The following is a 20187-nucleotide window of genomic DNA, read 5'->3' as shown; positions in this document are numbered from 1 at the left end:
ACCTCAGGGGCAGCCCAGCCCTCACCTCAGACGGGCCATGGCTGGAGCAGAGCCTGCACCTCCCGGCACCAGCCCCTGTCCCAGGACTACAGCTCCCAGCATGCCCCGGGGCCTCTTCCTGCTGCCTGCCCCTGCAGGGACACTTCCCCCGGCCCTGCCCCGCCCCCGCGGGCCCCATGGCCCCTCCCCCAAGCCAAGAGCAGGGCGGGAAACAGCCCCCAGAGCCTGAGGGCCAGCGGGAGGGGGAGTGTGGGGCAGGGCGGCAGAGAGGGACCGAGCAACGGTGGCCGCCGGGGTGGGGGAGCAGGGGGAGCACGAGGGGCCGGGGCAGGCAGGGAGGAGGCTAAAAAAGATGGGGACAAGGAGCCAGAGTGAGGAAGGGGAAGAGAAGCAGCACAACAGGCTTTAAGGCAGAAAGAGAACAGCTGGAAACCAGGGAGCCAGAGCCTGGGAGAAAGGGAGAAAGATCAAAAATACCGGCTGTGGGCACTGCTGCCATTGCTTGAGCACTGCCCAGGAACTGCACGGCCAGGAGCCTCAAAATAGGGGTGGCCTGTGAAAGCCCTGCCCCGGGCCCGCTCCTGCACCCTGCTGGTGGTGGTGAATGTCGCCTGGCAGGGTGGCCAGGGCCTGGGGGAGACAACCAGTTGCAGGGTGGAATTGCCCAGCTTTTTTTTTGTTTGCTGGTTGCTTTTGCTTTTTTTAAAAAATAGCATTACAGCTCTGAATACAACCTGCAAGGAGAAAGGAACCAGGCGTACCGGGCTCGGCACATTGAAAGCCCAAACCCGTTCAACAGCCGCACAAACCACCGCTGGCTCCCGCTGTGCACACTCCACTGCCCGCCTGCAGGTACAGGCAGCCGCCGCTTCTTGAGCCTTCCCCAGGATCGGCACCACCGGGCAGCTCAACAAACCGGGTGGGCTGCAACCACAGGCCATCTGCACGACTGCAAGGGTCTCTCTCCTTTGCTCGTGAGCTAGTCCAGCTTCTGGTTTCCCTAGTGAATTGCACAAACACACAGCGCTCCGAACAGTAGCTGGCCCGAGACACTCGCTCTTGCCCACCGCTGGGGCGCTGTGGCCTGTGTTCCCTTCTGCCCTTGCTGGCCGCCAGCCCTCTGGACCCACCCGTGCCCTGGGTGCAGAGTGGGGCCGCACACGAAGGAGTGGGAATCGCTCTCCAAGAGGAGGTAGGACGCACTGCGGTGATCACCTGCAGGGCTCAGTCAAACAAGCACACCAACCAGCAGTTTGCCTCTGTGGGGTTGGCTCCTTGATCCCCCCCTCCCCTCCTTTTTCCATGCCTATACATGCCCCTCAAATGCCTTGACTCCCCTCTTTCTCCGCCCCTGTCTCCTCCCAAGCAAGGGACCTCCCCGCGGGTATTTTTTCCCCCTTGCTCCCACGTTTGCCACAGCCGTCCACAGGTTTGGTGTTTCAGGCGCTGTTAGCTGGGTCACCTCGGACTTCCACGGCATTACCGATGCAGTTTTTTCCTGGGTACTGCTGTCCCTGCCAGACTGCTCTCCCCAAAACCACCCCAGCTCTTCCTTCAGTTATCTGTCAAGTGTGGCCACCTCCCACACCGATCCCCCTTAACCACCTGTGAAATCCGGCTCTTCCTCATGGCACTCTGACTCCCGTCAGCTTCGCACTCGCTTTGCTACAGGCAGCAATAGCTCTTGGCATGCTCAGGCATTTCCCACGGTGTCTTCAGTAAGCGAAGGCTCCCGGCAGGCCCTAATCTTCAGCTTGCATGCCTTAAGGCATACCCCCAACGCTGGCTGCGTGTCACATCATTTCCTCCTCTCCTCTTGCTAGCCTCCCTCTAGCCAGTCTTCTCCACCCCACGGTGGCTCTGAGCACCCTCGTCTCAGACCGGGCACGGTTTCAGCTTTTGGAGTGACTCTTTGCCCGTGTGACCAACTTGTCTGCCTGCAGCCTCGTTCTGCAGGTGCTGGGCGTGGAAGTCCTTGCCTTGCACAGGAGACTGGACTGAAGCCTGGTTAGCTGTGAAAATGGTCAACTTTATTTCAAGAACTAAGTCAAGAGCAGCAGTTGTGTGTGCCCTGAGAGGAGCGTGGGCAGGACCGAGCAGGCCACTGGCACTGAGGCTGCCTTTGGATCTCAGCAGGCATTGCCCCAGGAGGAAAGGGTGGTGCTACTCTGCAGCCTGCACTGGATCCTCTTCCTCTTGCTGCTCAAGCCTTTTTCCCCCTTAGCACCTGCAGGAGCTCCTGCACCCGAGTAAAGAACTCCACCAGCTTCTGGAGTGGGAATGGGCAGGAGCTAAACGTGCCCGACTGTGTTGGGATCGGCCTTGGCCTCTGCACGGGGGTGGAGGCGGTGAGAAAATGACTCCATGCCCGCGCCGTTGGAGCAGTCCGGACTGCTGGGTGCAGTCCCATCTGTACCAGGATCCAGTCGTAAAAGTGCTGCGTGGAGGTGTAGACTCCGGGCCGCCTGGCTCTCGCGCAGCCTATCCCCCAGCTGGTCACCCCCACGAGCCAGAAGTAGTCGGCATGCTTGTCTTGGCAGATGAGAGGACCACCGCTGTCACCCTGCAGCGGAGCGGAGGAGAGTCAGAGGGTTCTGGTGGTGTTGGGTGGCCCCTGTCAGCACTGTGGCTGGCTCCTTCTCTCTCCTGGCACCTGCCAGAGCTGTACCCAGTGCCCAGCAAGGCTCTGCTCAGGTGCTGGAGCCTGCAGGACCTTGTCTGGGAGGGGGTGGTGGGCCTGCAAGGTAGGGCGCTCTCTCCTCTCTGCCTGCTGATCCTGGAGGTGTGGAAGGGGGACGTTCCAGGACTGGGATGCAGACCTCTGCGCTGGGGCAAGAGCACTGGGTGGCCTTTCTGGGCAGAGTGCCGGGGCTCTGGGACAAGAGGGGTGCTGGGCAAGGGCCTGCAGACGGGGAAGGGAAGGCAAGCCCCGACAGCGGTGGGGACCCAGCGGCAGGAGGGCGACTCGGCAGGCGCAACACGGGCCGGGGGACGTTTGGGCGCTGGCGACAGGGCTGCCTGTGCTGCTGGGGGCTGGCGCGGAGCACGCTCCTACCTGGCAGGTGTCGATGCCGCCCTGCGGATAGCCGGCACACACGTTGTGGGGGTGGACGGCCCCTCTGTACCAGCGGCTGCTGTTGCAGACCTTGACATCAATGAGGTGGACCTGGGCCTCCTGCAGGACAGCAGTCGATCCTGCAGCTGTGAGCACAGGAAGGAGTTAGCAGCCAGCAGCCCTTCTGTTCCCACTTCTCCTCCCCTGTGTGGGCAAAGCCCTTCCCTAGGGCCCGCCTTTGCCCCTGCAGAGGCCTTGTGCCGGGCTTGCCCTTCCCTCTCGCTTTGGCTGATGGCTCGGGCCCATCTCTCCGTGGCCGTACGTCCCCGCAGCCCGACTCTGGTTTTTGCTGCCGCCGCTGCCCAGAAGCCCAGCCCGCCTCCCCAGCGTTCCGAGCTTACCCTCGGCACACGAATACTCTTTGGGAACTCACATCTTGCCATGGTGGCACCCCAACCGCTGACGTAGCAGCTCGTCAGCTCTGACACTCTCAGCGAGGCGTCGGGCACGCAGGCCAGCTGTACGTAGTAGCCGCACTGGACAGGCTGGTCCAGTTCCAGCAAGGCGATGTCGTTCCTCTCCGTGACGTTATCGTAGTGTTCATGAAGTATCAGCTGATAAATACCGCGCACTTGGGTCTCAGGGCCCAGCTGAGCCAAGTGGGTGGCCCCGATCACCACACGCCACATGGTGAGGTACCTGGAAGGCAGATGCAGAGAGGCCTCAGAGGGAGCGGAGCCACGTGCTGCAGCAGCCCCGCGGTTCCCTGCCTTCTGCTTCCCAAGGCAGGGAGGAAAGCAGCGCTGCGGAGGGTGCCACTGCCCTAGCATGCCTTGGGCACCAGGAACGTGGAGCTGGAGGCTGCTAGGAAGCGGTGGCACGAGCCCAGCCTTCTGCGGAGCAGTCTCTCAGCTGGGCTCGCCAGTGCCCTGGCACCAGGCATACTGCAAGGCAGCGGGATGGCAGGAGCTCGTGGGGCTGCGGACGGGGCGCCTGCTGGTGCTGTGGGGATAGCCCCCTTCCCTGCTGAGGGTGTGCCTGCAGCACACAGTCTGGGTGCCATAGACCAGAGAGAGCACAGCCTTATTGCTATGGGAAAAGCTACACGTCATGCTCTATTTCAATTCCAGCCTCAACACAAACGATCTATCTATACACATGGTCACAATTAATTTCCTCATACATTCCTGCATCCCTATCAGGAATTAACTGTGCAGCACCTAACTTTGTTCCAGCTACCAGTCATGAGGTTTTATCTTGGTATACATGCCTTCACTATCACACACTCATTTGGGATAAGAGCTGGTCATTTCATTTTAAGGAATGAGGATGAAACGGAAAACCTCAAAACATTAAAAATACATTTGTTTACTCCAAGTTTCTGTGCTAAAACCCATTTTTAGAAAGTCATTTGCTAATGAGTAATTATGGCATTTCTACAAGCAGCGACACTGCTTACCTGAAAGGCTCAGGTGAGCCATCGGCACTGATCCGAGTTTGAAAAGACTTCTCTGCCTGCAGACACAGCTGGAATGCTTTTCAGAAAAAGTCGCCAACTGGAGAAACTTGCCACTGAAAAATCGCTGTCACTCAGAGATACAGCTCAAAGAGATTTCAAAAAGCATACAAGGTATTTCAAGCCCAGTTGAAGGCAGAGATGGCACATCTCTGACCTGGCTACAAGTCACGTCTCTGGAAGTCTTCCCCTTGATGTCACCAAAGCTACAGGAGATGCTGCTGTGCTGCTTTGTTCCAGCTACCAGTCATGAGGTTTTATCTTGGTATACACGCCTTCACTATCACACACTGCAGCTTTAGAAGCGGGCCTTGGGGGAACTGGTTCCAGCTGATGCGGCTGGGTTTTTGTCTCACGGGGGACTAACAGGATAGATCTGAAAGACACTGGTATCTGATTTTATGTGCACCTTACCCTGAGAGGATCTTCATCAATAGAAGGAGGCTGTCCTTCTGCCATCTCTATTGCCACGACCCCAAGGGACCAGATGTCCACCTTGGGACCGTAGGCTTCTTTCGTCACCACTTCTAGTGCCAGCCAGTATGGAGACCCGACCACTGTGCTCCGTCGACTCTGCTCAGGGCTGAGCCAGGCACAGACGCCAAAATCAGCTGAGGAGGAAAACAAGTGGTGTTAAAGGCAGCTCGAATTAGGAAAGCGAGCAAAAGAAATCCCCACTCTATGCCCGAGAACACGTCGTGGAATCTATCTGGAAAAGCGGCCGTGCTCTGTTTGCTCAGTGCTGTAGCCATGGAAATATTTTTGAATTGTCCACTTAAAACCCACCCCTCAAGTTTCCTGCAGTGGCTTTTGTTGACTTGAACCATTAGACTGTAACTCCCTCCTTCTGGAAGGGCCACACAGAAACCCAAGGCACTCTTCACACTTTTCTCCTTTCTGTGCCTCTCTGCACGTTGGAACTGTGCTCGGAGCTGGCAGCAGTGGTCAGCGCACTGCCACAGGCATCCCTTCTGAGGAACTGGCTGTCAGTCAAAAGCAGCCCCATGCCACAGCCTGGGAAGGCTGTGCCTGACCAAGAATACCTACCCAATTTGACAGTCCCATCCACTGCAAGCAGAATGTTGTTGCTTTTGATGTCCCTGTGAATCACTTGCTTTGAATGAGGGAAATCCAGGGCTTGCAGGCACTGATAGGTAAAAAGGAAACATGAGGGTAAAAATTAATGACCTGATTTCATCACTCAAGAAGGAAATGCCTCTAAAACATTTAATTTCCAGATGAATTGCGAGCAATGCCTGAATATTGCGCTGTCAAGAGGAATAGCTTGCTGCTTCAACGCTATTAAAGTAACAACTTTCCAAAGGAAGGCATATCAGGTTTGGGAAGAGAAATGTCCATTACTGTCACGGACTAGCCCCTGAAAGCACAGGCAGGATGGCTGCTGCCGCAATCAGTGTGCTATGTCCATCCATATGACAAAGTATTGTTTGCCAGAAATGAGAAAGTCCCTTCCTTCGGTGTGAAGTAGATCACTGTTGGGTGGGAGGTTGCAGGACAAAGACTTTATTGTCAGGCTCTACAGCAGATTTGGAAATAGCACCTTAGTCATTTTTCAGGAGCAAACACCATTTTGGGTGGAATGCTATCCTTTTAAGCTGAGACTCTGACAAATGAGTCTCTCCTTTGCCTTGCTGTTCTTTTAAAATACTGCCACCAGCATGTTTGCTTTTACAGGCAAGGAATGCAGTACAGACATGCTCCAGGCACGTGTTTAAAGAGGAAAAGTTGAGAAGAGTCAAATTAAAATAAAAAAAGTAAAAAAATGTAATGCAATAACGGTGTTTAAGAGTGTAATCACAGAGTACAGAAAGTGCAGTGACACTGTCAGGCAGTTCACTTAAGGTGCCCTTTCTTCTCCATATCATAAAGCAAGGCAGAAACAAAGCTCTCAAGATGAAATCCCTCCTGTTCTTGCCACCTGTTCACCAGTACCATCCCGTCCAAGGGAGAGGAAGCACACGCGGGATCCCTTACCTCCCTACAGACAGCTGCCATCTGCCCTTCCTCCATACAAAACTGGGTAACATCTTCGGTTAAAGCGCCTCCGGCCATGTATTCCGTCACCACCCGGAGCTCATCACCGACCAGGTGGCTGAAAGAAGAAAACAAGGGCACTGAGATGAACAGGCACAGCTAAATTACCTCATCGAAATGACAGCTGGTGATAGGGGGCCACATAGAAAATATATTTTATAACCCAAGATATATCAAAAATATTAATAGGGAGCTATATAGGAAAAAGCTAAACCTATTAAAACTTGCATCCCAGAACTAACATGCATGGAAGTAAGCAATTAGTCACTAACCCCTGCAAACTGCTTGAGAAAGAAGCTGATAAGGAAACAGAAAAGACAGAAACAAGGACCTAATTCATGGCTCAAAGGCGTCAAAGGCAGGAGGAGCTAAGGGCTAAGGAGGGCTCGCTAAGATCCATCTCTAACCAAGAACAAAAAGGAGACAGCCAGATGTGCACACAGGGACAGACCAGGCTGAAACCGGTCTGGTGCTGCAAGTTCAGCCAAATTAGAGCTTCCAGGGGAGAGGGGAGGAGTACAGAGCGAGGAAGACCTACAGCCTTCATCCCTGAAGACCCCTGCCCAGGACCACCAGGAGGAACTGCGCAAGCGCCCTGAGGAGGAGCCCGAGGCAGAGATTATGGAAATGAAGTGAGAGGAAAGAATGGCCTTTTTGGGGACAGGTCATGAATACGTCTAGGCGTTTCGAAATAGGTGATGTTTTAACTGGATAAATACTGGAGAAGCGGCCACAGTGGGGATGCACGTTTGTGGTGGAGCGATTCCCCGTGCATCTGCGCGCAATAAACATACCTACTGTGTAACCTTTCGGGTTGTAAAGTCTTTTCCCTACGTCAGTTTTGGCGAGCCATCCAGAAGGCTCTCTGCTCGGCTGCGGGATCACCTGGGGAGCGGACGCCCCTGGGAGCGCCCCGAGCACTTTCCTTGGAGGAGCCTCCGCTGCCAGCCGCTCACCGTGGGAGCAGACAACAACCTCCTGAAGCCGCGGATCAAACGGTATGTTTTGTGAGAGGGGCCTGTAAGTCGTACGCGTGGCCGGGGCAGCTGGTAAATCGAGCAGAGACATCTGGCGTGCAGCATAGTCCCCGTATGGGAGGAGGGTACCCTGCATGGTAACAGGGGGATTTGCTGACTGATAGGGCGGCCGCTAGCGATCTTGGCAGTAGATCGAGCAAATCCGAGGTTGCCGCTGCATCCCAACATCGGGAGCCAGGACGGACCTGCTAATGACTGGTACATAAGAAGCAGAAGAAGGGTAAGCGGGCCTCTCACGATAGTGTCATCTTTCCAATATTTGCAGCTGCTTAGAAGGGTGTTCACTGGGAAGGCTAAACAACTAAACTTAAACCCCACAATCTTGCCCGGGGATATTGGTTATGACTCTTGTCCAGGAAAGTCGGTTTGCCCGTGCCCTGGATGAGTAGTTGGACTCCATTACCTGGCAACAAAAGTAGAGTTAGTTGTATGATTTGCCTGGGGATCAACATGAGTTGTTTGTGAATGTCTCTATATGTTAGTTGAAGCTTCCTGCGATTATAATTCCTGTCGTTACTATCAAAACTGTCCGGACATTCTGAGTGTATGAGTGAGTGAGACGTACGAAGTGAGTGAGGAGCTCTATCCGCGGTTCCGAGCTGGGGCAACTGAGGCGGCCGGAGAAGAGCGAAACGAGTGTAATAACTTGAAGTATGAATAAGGAATGCCATGCGCATCCTTGATACGTCTGTGTAATACGTGGATATTGATAAGTAGTAATGTTGGTACGTGGAAAGCAGAGTTGTGCGGAGAAGGAAGGAAAAGATAAGCGAAGGGTTCTGTCTTGGTTTGAAAGACAGGTGTCTGTGGAGGAAGGCAGGAGCCTCCCTTGAAATGGAAAGTGCAACCCCCTTCCCTCCAAATTATTATAATTTTGAAATTAACAGGCTTTCAGGCAAAGATATGGGGAATAGGAATAACAGTTATTTACTAATATATATATATATATAACACAAGGCAGGAAAAAAACAAACAACCCACTGGTTTACACTGACAGAGTCAGGAATACAACCTGACACCCTGTTAGGGTGGCAGTAGCAGTCCGATAAGATGCTGGCTGCAGTCCTCCTGAAGCGATGGATATAGTTCTGTGGAAGCAGCAATCAGGTAAAAGAGTCTGGTCTTCCTCCGAAGGTCCAGTGGTAGGTAGGTAGCTCTTGTCCTCTGGAACTCCAGTGGGGGGAAAATCTCCTCTGGGAATCCAGTGGAAGAAGGCTGCTAGGGTGTTCAAAATCTCCGTTTTTATTTAGCATGGACAGCTTGGCTCTTTCCTTGATGGGCCATTAAAAGGAGATAGTCCAGGAGAGAGTTATCGATGGGTCAGGCGATAAGGCATTGTTGTGCCCATTAACAGGAGATAGTCCAGAGGGGGGAGGCAGGGAGCACCGCCCCACCTGGTCTCAACAGCTCCTGAAGATGGTAATAGAATATTTTTTTTTTTCCTTTGGCACATTTCACACTGTAACACAGGACAGGTCAGAAGACGCAAATGTGTTGGGGTTTGGCGTTGGGGTTTGGCGTTGGGGTTTGGCGTTGGGGTCAGAAGATGCAAACGCGTTGGGGTTTGGCATTGGGGTTTGGCATTGGGGTTTGGCGTTGGGGTCAGAAGACGCAAACGCGTTGGGGTTTGGCATTGGGGTTTGGCGTTGGAGTTTGGCGTTGGGGTTTGGCGTTGGGGTCAGAAGATGCAAATGCGTTGGGGTTTGGCATTGGGGTTTGGCATTGGGGTTTGGCGTTGGGGTCAGAAGAAGCAAACGCGTTGGGGTTTGGCATTGGGGTTTGGCGTTGGAGTTTGGCGTTGGGGTCAGAAGACGCAAATGCAATGGGGTTTGGCGTTGGGGTTTGGCGTGGGGTCAGAAGAGGCAAACGCTTTGGCGTTTGGCGTTGGGGTTTGGTGTTGGGGTCAGAATACGCAAACACGTTGGGCTTTGGCGTTGGGGTTTGGCATTGGGTTTAGCGTTGGGGTTTGGTGTTGGGGACAGAAGATGCAAACGCGTTGGGGTTTGGCATTGGGGTTTGGCGTTGGGGTCAGAAGACGCAAACGAGCTGGGGTTAGGCGTTGGGGTATGGCATTGGGGTCAGAAGAGGCAAATGCTTTGGCGATTGGCGTTGGGGTCAAAAGACGCAAATGCGTTGGGGATTTGCGTTAGGGTTTGGAGTTGGGGTCAGAAGACGAAAACGCGTTGGGGTTTGGCGTTGGGGTCTGGAGACGCAAACGCGTTGGGTTTTGGCATTGGGGTCAGAAGACGCAAACACGTTGGGGTTTGGCTTTGAGGTTTGGCGTTGAGGTCAGAAGACGCAAAAGAGTTGGGGTTTGGCGTTGGGGTTTGGCGTTGGGTGCTTCAAGACGCAAATGCGTTGGGGTTTGGCGTTGGGGTCTGGAGACGCAAACGCGTTGGGTTTTGGCATTGGGGTCAGAAGACGCAAACGCGTTGGGGTTTGGCGTTGGGGTTTGGCGTTGGGGTCAGAAGACGCAAACGCGTTGGGGTTTGGCTTTGGAGTCAGAAGACGAAAACGCGTTGGGGTTTGGCGTTGGGGTTTGGCGTTGGGATCGGCGTTAGGGTCAGAAGGCGCATATGTGTTGGGGTTTGGCATTGGTGTTTGGCGTTGGGGTCAGAAGACGCAAAGGCTTTGGGGTTTAGCGTTGGGGTTTGGCGTTGGGGTTTGCCGTTGTGGTCAGAAGATGCAAACGCGTTGGGGTTTGGCGTTGGGGTTTGGCGTTGGGGCTACAAGACGCAAATGCGTTGGCGTTTGGTGTTGGGGTTAGAAGACGCAAACGCGTTGGGATTTGGCATTGGTGTTTGGCGTTGGGGTCAAAATACGCAAAGGCGTTGGGGTTTGGTCTTGGGGTTTGGCGTTGGGGTTTGGAGTTGGGGTCAGATGACGCATATACGTTGGGGTTTGGTGCTGTGTTTTGGCGTTGGGTTCGGAAGACAAAAACGCGTTGGGGTTTGGAGTTGGGGTTTGGCGTTTGGGTCAGAAGACGCAAACGCGTTGCGGTTTGGCATGGGGTCTGGAGATGCAAACCCCTTGGGGTTTGGCGTTGGGGTCAGAAGACGCAAACAAGTTGGGGTTTGGCTTTGGGGTCAGAAGACGCAAACGCGTTGGGCTTTGGCGTTGGGGTTTGGTGTTGGGTTTAGCGTTGGGGTTTGGTGTTGGGGACAGAAGACGCAAATGCGTTGGTGTTTGGCGTTGGGATCAGAAGACGCAAACGCGTCGGGGTTTGGCGTTGGGTTTTGGCATTGTGGTCAGAAGACGCAAACGCGTTGGGGTTTGCCATTGGGGTTTGGCCTTGGGGTCAGAAGACGCAAAAGAGTTGGGCTTTGGCATTGGGGTTTGACGTTGGGGTCAGAAGACACAAAAGAGTTGGGGTTTGGTCTTGGGCTTTGGCATTGGGGTTTGGCGTTGGGGTCAGAAGACGCAAACTCGTTGGGGTTTGGCGTTGGCGGTTGGCGTTGGCGTTTGCCTTGTGGGTCAGAGAACGCCAAAGCGTTGGGTTTGGTGTTGGGTTTTGGCGTTCGGGTCAGAACACGCAAACGCGTTGCGGTTTGGCGTTGGGCTTTGGCATTCGGGATTGGCGTCGGGGTTTGTCGTTCAGGTCAGAGGACGCAAACGCGTTGGGGTTTGTCATTGGGGTTTGTCGTTGGGGCTTGGCGTTGGGGTTTGACGTTGGGGTTTGGCGTTTGGGTCAGAAAACGCTAACGCTTTGGGGTTTGGCGTTGGGGTTTGGCGTAGAGGTTTGGCGTTGGGGTTTGGCATTGGGGTCAGAAGTCGCAAAGGCGTTGGGGTTTGGCTTTGTGGTTTGACTTTGGGTTCGGAAGACGCAAACGCGTTGGGTTTTGGCGTTGGGGTTTGGCGTTGGGTTCGGAAGACGCAAACGCGTTGGGGTTTGGCGTTGGGGTTTGGCGTTTGGCTTTGGCGTTGGGGTCAGAAGACTCAAACGCAGTGGGGTTTGGCTTTGGGGTTTCACATTGGGGTCAGAAGAAGTAAACGCGTTGGGTTTTGGCGTAGGGGTTTGGCGTTGGGTTCAGAAGACGCAAACGCGTTGGGGTTTGGCGTTGCGGTTTTGTGTTGGGGTCAGAAGACGCAAACGCATTGGGGTTTGGTGTTGGGGTTTGGCATTGGGGTGAGAAGACGCAAACGCGTTGGGGTTTAGCGTTGGGGTTTGGCCTTGGGGTCAGAAGACGCAAAAGCGTTGGGGTTTGCTGTTGGGCTTTGGCGTTGGGGTCAGAAAACGCAAACGCGTTGGGTTTGGCTTTGGGTTATGCCGTTGAGGTCAGAAGACGCAAACGCGTTGGGGTTTGGCGTTGGGTTATGCCGTTGGGGTCAGAACACGCAAATGCATTGGGGTTTGGCGTTGGGGTTTGGCGTTGGGGTTTGGCGTTCGGGTTTGGCGTTTTGGTTTGTCGTTGGTATTTGGCGTTGGGGTTTGGCGTTGAGGTCAGAGGAGGCAAACGCGTTGAGTTTGGCGTTGGTTTATGGCATTGGGGTCAGAAGACGCAAACGCGTTGGGGTTTGGTGTTGGGCTTTGTTGTTGCGGTTTGGACATGTGGTTTGGTGTTGGGGTGAGAAGACGCAAACGCGTTGGGGTTTGGCGATTTAGTTTGGCCTTGGGGTCAGAAGACGCAAACGCGTCGGGGTTTGGTGTTGGCGGTTGGCGATGGTGTTTGCCGAGTGGGTGAGAAAACGCCAAATCGTAGGGTTTGGTGTTGGGTTTTGGCGTTGGGGTCAGAACACGCAAATGCATGGGGGTTTGGCATTGGGCTTTGGCTTTGGGGATTGGCGTTGGGCTTTGGCGTTGGGGTCAGAAGTCGCAAATGCGTTGCGGTTTGGCGTTGGGGTTTGGCGTTGGGGTCAGAAGACGCAAACGCGTTGGGGTTTGACATTGGGATTTGGTGTTGTGGTCAGAAGACACAAAAGCATTGGGGTTTGGCGTTGGGCTTTGGCGTTGGGTTTTGGCGTTGGGCTTTGGCGTTGGTTTTTGGCGTTGGGTTATGCCGTTGGGGTCAGAAGACGCAAACGCGTTGGGGTTTGACGTTGCGTTTTGGTGTTGGGGTTTAGCGTTGAGGTTTGGCGTTTTGGTCAGAAGACGCAAACGTGTTGGACTCTGGCGTTGGGGTTTGGCGTTGGGGTCTGGCGTTGGGCTTTGGCGTTGGGTTTGGCGTTGGGGTTTGGCGTTGGTGTCAGGGGACGCAAAGGCGTTGGGGTTTGTCGTTGGGGATTGGCTTTGGGTTTTGGCGTTCGGATTTGGTGTTGGGGTTTGGCGTTGTGGTCAGATGAGGCAAACGCTTTGGGGTTTAGCCTTGGAGTTTGGCGTTGGAGTTTGGCGTTGTTGTTTGGCGTTGGGTTTTGGCGTTGGGGTCAGAAGACGCAATTGCGTTAAGTTTTGGCGTGGGGTTTTGGCGTTGGGGTCAGAAAATGCAAACGCGTTGGGTTTGGCGTTGGGGTTTGGCATTGGGGTCAGAAGATGCCAACGCGTTGGCGTTTGGCGTTGGGGTTTGGCGTTGTGGTTTGACGTTGGGGTCAGAGGACGCAAAGGCGTTGGGGTTTGGCGTTGGGGTGAGAAGAAGCAAACGCGTTGGGATTTGGCGTTGGGGGTTGGTGTTGGGGTCAGAAGACGCAAAAGCGTTGGGGTTTGTTGTTGGGGTTTGGCGTTAGGGTTTGGAGTTGGGGTTTGGTGTTGGGGTCAGAGGAGGCAAACACTTTGGGGTTTGGCGTTGCAGTTTGGCTTTGGAGTTTGGCGTTGGGGTTTGGTGTTGGGGTTTGGCGTTGGGGTTTGGCGTTTTTGTCAGAAGACGCAAACGTGTAGGGTTTTGGCGTTGGGTTTGGCGTTGGGGTTTGGCGTTGGTGTCAGAGGACGCAAAGGCCTTGGTTTTTGACGTTGGAGTTAGTCGTTGGGTTTTGTCGTTCGTGTTTGTCGTTCGGGTTTGGCGTTGGGGTTAGAGGAGGGAAACAATTTGGGGTTTGGCGTTGGAGTTTGGCGATGGAGTTTGGCGTTGGTTTTTGGCTTTGGGGTTTGGCGTTGGGGTCAGAAGACGCAAACGCGTTGGGTTTTGGCGTGGGGGTTTGGCGGTGGGGTCAGGAGATGCAAACGCGATGGAGTTTGGCGTTGACGGTTGGCGTTGGGGTTTGGTGTAGCGGTCAGAAAACGCCAACGCGTTGGGTTTAGTGTTGCGTTTGGCGTTAAGGTCAGAACACGCAAACGCGTTGGGGTTTGGCGTTGGGGTTTGGCATTTTGGTTTGGTGCTGCGATTTGGCGTTGGTGTTTGGCCTTGGGTTTTGGCCTTGGGGTCAGAAGACACAAACGTCTTGGGGTTTTGATCTGGGGTTTGGCGTTGTGGTCAGAAGACGCATTCGCGTTGGTGTTTGGCGTTGGGTTTTGGCGTTGGGCTTTGGCGTTGGGGTCAGAAGACGCAAACTGGTTGGGGTTTACCGTTGGGCTTTCGTGTTGAGGTCAGAAGACGCAAACGCGTTGGGATTTGGCATTGGGGTTTGGCGTTTGGGTTTGGCGTTATGGTCAGAAGACGCATTCGCGTTGGTGTTTGGCGTTGGGTTTTGGCGTTGGGCTTTGGCGTTGGGGTCAGAAGACGCAAACTGGTTGGGGTTTACCGTTGGGCTTTCGTGTTGAGGTCAGAAGACGCAAACGCGTTGGGGCTTGGCATTGGTGTTTGGCGTTGGGGTCAAAAGACTCAAACGCATTGGGGTTTGGTGTTGGGGTTTGGCGTTGGGGTTTGGCGTTGGGGTCAGAAGAGGCAAAGGCGTTGGGGTTTGGCGTTGGGGTTTGGCGTTGGGGTTTGGCGTTTTGGTCAGAAGATGCAAAGGCGCTGGTGTTTGGCGCTGGGGTTCGGCATTGGGGTCAGAAGACGCAAACACGTTGGAGTTTGGCATTGGTGTTTGGCGTTGGGGTCAAAAGACGCAAACGCTTTGGGGTTTGCTGTTGGGGTTTCGCGTGGGGGTTTGCCGTTGGGGTTTGGCGTTGGGGTTAGAAGACGCAAACGCGTTGCGGTTTGGCATTGGGGTCTGGAGACGCAAATGCGTTGGGGTTTGGCATTGGGGTTTGGCGTTGGGGTTTGGCATTGGGGTTAGGCGTTGGGGTCAGAAGACACAAACGCGTTGGGGTTTAGCGTTGGGGTTTGGCGTTGGGTCAGAAGACGCAAACGCGTTGGGGTTTGGCGTTGGGGTTGGCGTTCGGGTCAGAAGACGCAAAGGCGTTGGAGTTTGGCGTTGGGGTTTGGCGTTGGGCTTTGGCGTTGGTGTCAGAAGACGCAAAAGGCTTGGGGTTTAGCGTTGGGCTTTGCCGTTGGGGTCAGAAGACGCAAACGCAGTGCGGTTTGGCTTTGGGGTTTGACATTGGAGTCAGAAGAAGCAAACATGTTGGGTTTTGGCGTTGGGGTTTGGCGTTGGGATCAGAAGACGCAAACGCGTCGGGGTTTGGCGTTGGGGTTTGGCGTTGGGGTCAGAAGACGGAAACGCATTGGGGTTTGGTGTTGGGGTTTGGCCTTGGGGTCAGAAGACGCAAACGCGTTGGGGTTTGGCGTTGGGTTTTGGCATTGTGGTCAGAAGACGCAAACGCGTTGGGGTTTGCCATTGGGGTTTGGCGTTGGGGTCAGAAGACGCAAAAGAGTTGGGGTTTGGTGTTGGGCTTTGGCATTGGGGTTTGGCGTTGGGGTCAGAAGACGCAAACTCGTTGGGGTTTGGCGTTGGCGGTTGGCGTTGGGGTTTGCCGTGTGGGTCAGAGAACGCCAAAGCGTTGGGTTTGGTGTTGGGTTTTGGCGTTCGGGTCAGAACACGCAAACGTGTTGCGGTTTGGCGTTGGGCTTTGGCATTCGGGATTGGCGTCGGGGTTTGTCATTCGGGTCAGAGGACGCAAACGCGTTGGGGTTTGACGTTGGGGTTTGGCGTTTGGGTCAGAAAACGCTAACGCTTTGGGGCTTGGCGTTGGGGTTTGGCGTTGGGTTTTGGCGTTGGGGTTTGGCGTTGGGTTCGGAAGACGCAAACGCGTTGGGGATTGGCTTTGTGGTTTGGCGTTTGGCTTTGGCGTTGGGGTCAGAAGACTCAAACGCAGTGGGGTTTGGCTTTGGGGTTTCACATTGGGGTCAGAAGAAGTAAACGCGTTGGGTTTTGGCGTAGGGGTTTGGCGTTGGGTTCAGAAGACACAAACGCGTTGGGGTTTAGCGTTGGGATTTGGCCTTGGGGTCAGAAGACGCAAAAGCGTTGGGGTTTGCTGTTGGGCTTTGGCGTTGGGGTCAGAAAACGCAAACGCGTTGGGTTTGGCTTTGGGTTATGCCGTTGAGGTCAGAAGACGCAAACGCGTTGGGGTTTGGCGTTGGGGTTTGGCGTTGGGTTATGCCGTTGGGGTCAGAACACGCAAATGCATTTTGGTTTGGCGTTGGGGTTTGGCGTTGGGGTTTGGCGTTGGGTTATGCCGTTGGGGTCAGAACACGCAAATGCATTGGGGTTTGGCGTTGGGGTTTGGCGTTGGGGTTTGGCGTTCGGGTTTGACGTTTTGGTTTGTCGTTGTTATTTGGTGTTGGGTTTTGGCGTTGGGGTCAGAACACGCAAATGCATGGGGGTTTGGCGTTGGGCTTTGGCGTTGGGGTCAGAAGTCGCAAATGCGTTGCGGTTTGGCGTTGGGGTTTGCCGTTGGGGTCAGAAGACGCAAACCCGTTGGGGTTTGACATTGGGATTTGGTGTTGTGGTCAGAAGACACAAAAGCATTGGGGTTTGGTGTTGGGCTTTGGCGTTGGGTTTTGGCGTTGGGCTTTGGCGTTGGTTTTTGGCGTTGGGTTATGCCGTTGGGGTCAGAAGACGCAAACGCGTTGGGGTTTGACGTTGCGTTTTGGTGTTGGGGTTTAGCGTTGAGGTTTGGCGTTTTGGTCAGAAGACGCAAACGTGTTGGACTCTGGCGTTGGGGTTTGGCGTTGGGGTCTGGCCTTGGGCTTTGGCGTTGGGTTTGGCGTTGGGGTTTGGCGTTCTGGTGAGAAGACTCAAACGTGTTGGTGTTTGGAGTTGGGGTTTGGTGTTGTGGTTTGGCGTTGGGGTTTGGCGTTGGGGTTTGACTTTGAGATTTGCCGTGTGGGTCAGAAAACGCCAAATCATTGGGTTTGGTGTTGGGTTTTGGCGTTGGGTTCAGAACACGCAAATGCATTGGGGTTTGGCGTTGGGCTTTGGCATTGGGGATTGGCGTTGGGTTTGGCGTTGGGGTCAGAGGAGGCAAACCCTTTGGGGTTTGGCGTTGGGGTTTGGCGTTGGGGTCAGGAGACGCAAACGCGTTGGGGTTTTGAAAGGGGTTTGGCGTTGGGGTTAGAAGACGCTAATGCGTTGGGGTTTGGCGTTGGGGTCAGAAGACGCAAACTCTTTGGGGTTTGGCGTTGGGGTTTGGCCTTGGGGTCAGAGGACGCAAAGGCATTGGGGTTTGTCGTTGGGGTTTGTCGTTCCAGTTTGGCGTTGGGCTTTGGCGTTGGGGTTTGGCGTTGTGGTCAGAAGACGCAAACGCTTTGGGGTTTGGCGTTGGGGTTCGGCATTGGGGTTTGGCGTCGGGGTCAGAAGACGCAAAGGCGTTGGGTTTGGCGTTGGGGTTTGGCGTTGGGGTTTGGCGTTCTGGTGAGAAGACTCAAACGTGTTGGTGTTTGGAGTTGGGGTTTGGTGTTGTGGTTTGGCGTTGCGCTTTGGCATTGGGGTTTGACTTTGAGGTTTGCCGTGTGGGTCAGAAAACGCCAAATCATTGGGTTTGGTGTTGGGTTTTGGCGTTGGGTTCAGAACACGCAAATGCATTGGGGTTTGGCGTTGGGCTTTGGCGTTGGGGATTGGCGTTGGGGTTTGTCGTTGGGGTCAGAGGAGGCAAACCCTTTGGGGTTTGGCGTTGGGGTTTGGCGTTGGGGTCAGAAGTCGCAAAGGCGTTGGGGTTTTGCTTTGTGGATTGACGTTGGGGTCAGAAGACACAATCGCGTTGGGTTTTGGTGTTGGGGTTTTGCGTTGGGTTCAGAAGACGCAAACGCGTTTGGGATTGGCATTGGGGTTTGGCGTTGTGGTCAAAAGACGCAAACGCGTTGGGGTTTGGCGTTGGGGTTGGCGTTGGGTGCGAAGACGCAAACCCATTGGGGTTTGACATTGGGATTTGGTGTTGTGGTCAGAAGACGCAAAAGCATTAAGGTTTGGCGTTGGGCTTTGGCGTTGGGTTTTGGCGTTGGGCTTTGGCGTTTGTTTTTGGTGTTGGGGTTTAGCGTTGAGGTTTGGCGTTTTGGTCAGAAGACGCAAACGTGTTGGGCTCTGGCGTTGGGCTTTGGAGTTGGGGTCTGGCGTTGGGGTTTGGCGTTGGGTTTGGCGTTGGGGTTTGGCGTTGGTGTCAGAGGACGCAAAGGGGTTGGGGTTTGTCGTTGGGGATTGTCGTTGGGGTTTGGCGTTGGGGTTTGGCGTTGGGGTCAGATGAGACAAACGCTTTGGGGTTTAGCGTTGGAGTTTGGCATTGGAGTTTGGCGTTGTTGTTTGGCGTTGGGGTTTGGCGTTGGGGTCAGAAGACGCAATTGCGTTAAGTTTTCACGTGGGGGTTTGATGTTGGGGTCAGAAGACGCAAACGCGTTGGAGTTTGGTGTTGGCGCTTGGCGTTGGGGTTTGGCGTTGGGGTCCGAAAACGCAAACGCGTTGGGTTTGGCGTTGGGTTATGCCGTTGGGGTCAGAAGACGCAAACGCGTTGGGGTTTGGCGTTGGGTTTTGGCATTGTGGTCAGAAGACGCAAACGCGTTGGGGTTTGCCATTGGGGTTTGGCGTTGGGGTCAGAAGACGCAAAAGAGTTGGGGTTTGGTGTTGGGCTTTGGCATTGGGGTTTGGCGTTGGGGTCAGAAGACGCAAACTCGTTGGGGTTTGGCGTTGGCGGTTGGCGTTGGGGTTTGCCGTGTGGGTCAGAGAACGCCAAAGCGTTGGGTTTGGTGTTGGGTTTTGGCGTTCGGGTCAGAACACGCAAACGCGTTGCGGTTTGGCGTTGGGCTTTGGCATTCGGGATTGGCGTCGGGGTTTGTCATTCGGGTCAGAGGACGCAAACGCGTTGGGGTTTGACGTTGGGGTTTGGCGTTTGGGTCAGAAAACGCTAACGCTTTGGGGCTTGGCGTTGGGGTTTGGCGTTGGGTTTTGGCGTTGGGGTTTGGCGTTGGGTTCGGAAGACGCAAACGCGTTGGGGATTGGCTTTGTGGTTTGGCGTTTGGCTTTGGCGTTGGGGTCAGAAGACTCAAACGCAGTGGGGTTTGGCTTTGGGGTTTCACATTGGGGTCAGAAGAAGTAAACGCGTTGGGTTTTGGCGTAGGGGTTTGGCGTTGGGTTCAGAAGACACAAACGCGTTGGGGTTTAGCGTTGGGATTTGGCCTTGGGGTCAGAAGACGCAAAAGCGTTGGGGTTTGCTGTTGGGCTTTGGCGTTGGGGTCAGAAAACGCAAACGCGTTGGGTTTGGCTTTGGGTTATGCCGTTGAGGTCAGAAGACGCAAACGCGTTGGGGTTTGGCGTTGGGGTTTGGCGTTGGGTTATGCCGTTGGGGTCAGAACACGCAAATGCATTTTGGTTTGGCGTTGGGGTTTGGCGTTGGGGTTTGGCGTTGGGTTATGCCGTTGGGGTCAGAACACGCAAATGCATTGGGGTTTGGCGTTGGGGTTTGGCGTTGGGGTTTGGCGTTCGGGTTTGACGTTTTGGTTTGTCGTTGTTATTTGGTGTTGGGTTTTGGCGTTGGGGTCAGAACACGCAAATGCATGGGGGTTTGGCGTTGGGCTTTGGCGTTGGGGTCAGAAGTCGCAAATGCGTTGCGGTTTGGCGTTGGGGTTTGCCGTTGGGGTCAGAAGACGCAAACCCGTTGGGGTTTGACATTGGGATTTGGTGTTGTGGTCAGAAGACACAAAAGCATTGGGGTTTGGTGTTGGGCTTTGGCGTTGGGTTTTGGCGTTGGGCTTTGGCGTTGGTTTTTGGCGTTGGGTTATGCCGTTGGGGTCAGAAGACGCAAACGCGTTGGGGTTTGACGTTGCGTTTTGGTGTTGGGGTTTAGCGTTGAGGTTTGGCGTTTTGGTCAGAAGACGCAAACGTGTTGGACTCTGGCGTTGGGGTTTGGCGTTGGGGTCTGGCCTTGGGCTTTGGCGTTGGGTTTGGCGTTGGGGTTTGGCGTTCTGGTGAGAAGACTCAAACGTGTTGGTGTTTGGAGTTGGGGTTTGGTGTTGTGGTTTGGCGTTGGGGTTTGGCGTTGGGGTTTGACTTTGAGATTTGCCGTGTGGGTCAGAAAACGCCAAATCATTGGGTTTGGTGTTGGGTTTTGGCGTTGGGTTCAGAACACGCAAATGCATTGGGGTTTGGCGTTGGGCTTTGGCATTGGGGATTGGCGTTGGGTTTGGCGTTGGGGTCAGAGGAGGCAAACCCTTTGGGGTTTGGCGTTGGGGTTTGGCGTTGGGGTCAGGAGACGCAAACGCGTTGGGGTTTTGAAAGGGGTTTGGCGTTGGGGTTAGAAGACGCTAATGCGTTGGGGTTTGGCGTTGGGGTCAGAAGACGCAAACTCT

The sequence above is a fragment of the Leptosomus discolor genome, chromosome 12 (assembly GCF_034619465.1).
Source record: "Leptosomus discolor isolate bLepDis1 chromosome 12, bLepDis1.hap2, whole genome shotgun sequence".
NCBI classification, from domain to species: domain Eukaryota; kingdom Metazoa; phylum Chordata; class Aves; order Leptosomiformes; family Leptosomidae; genus Leptosomus; species Leptosomus discolor.
The sequence above is the reverse complement of the archived record's forward strand: the minus strand, read 5'-3'. Positions refer to the sequence as shown.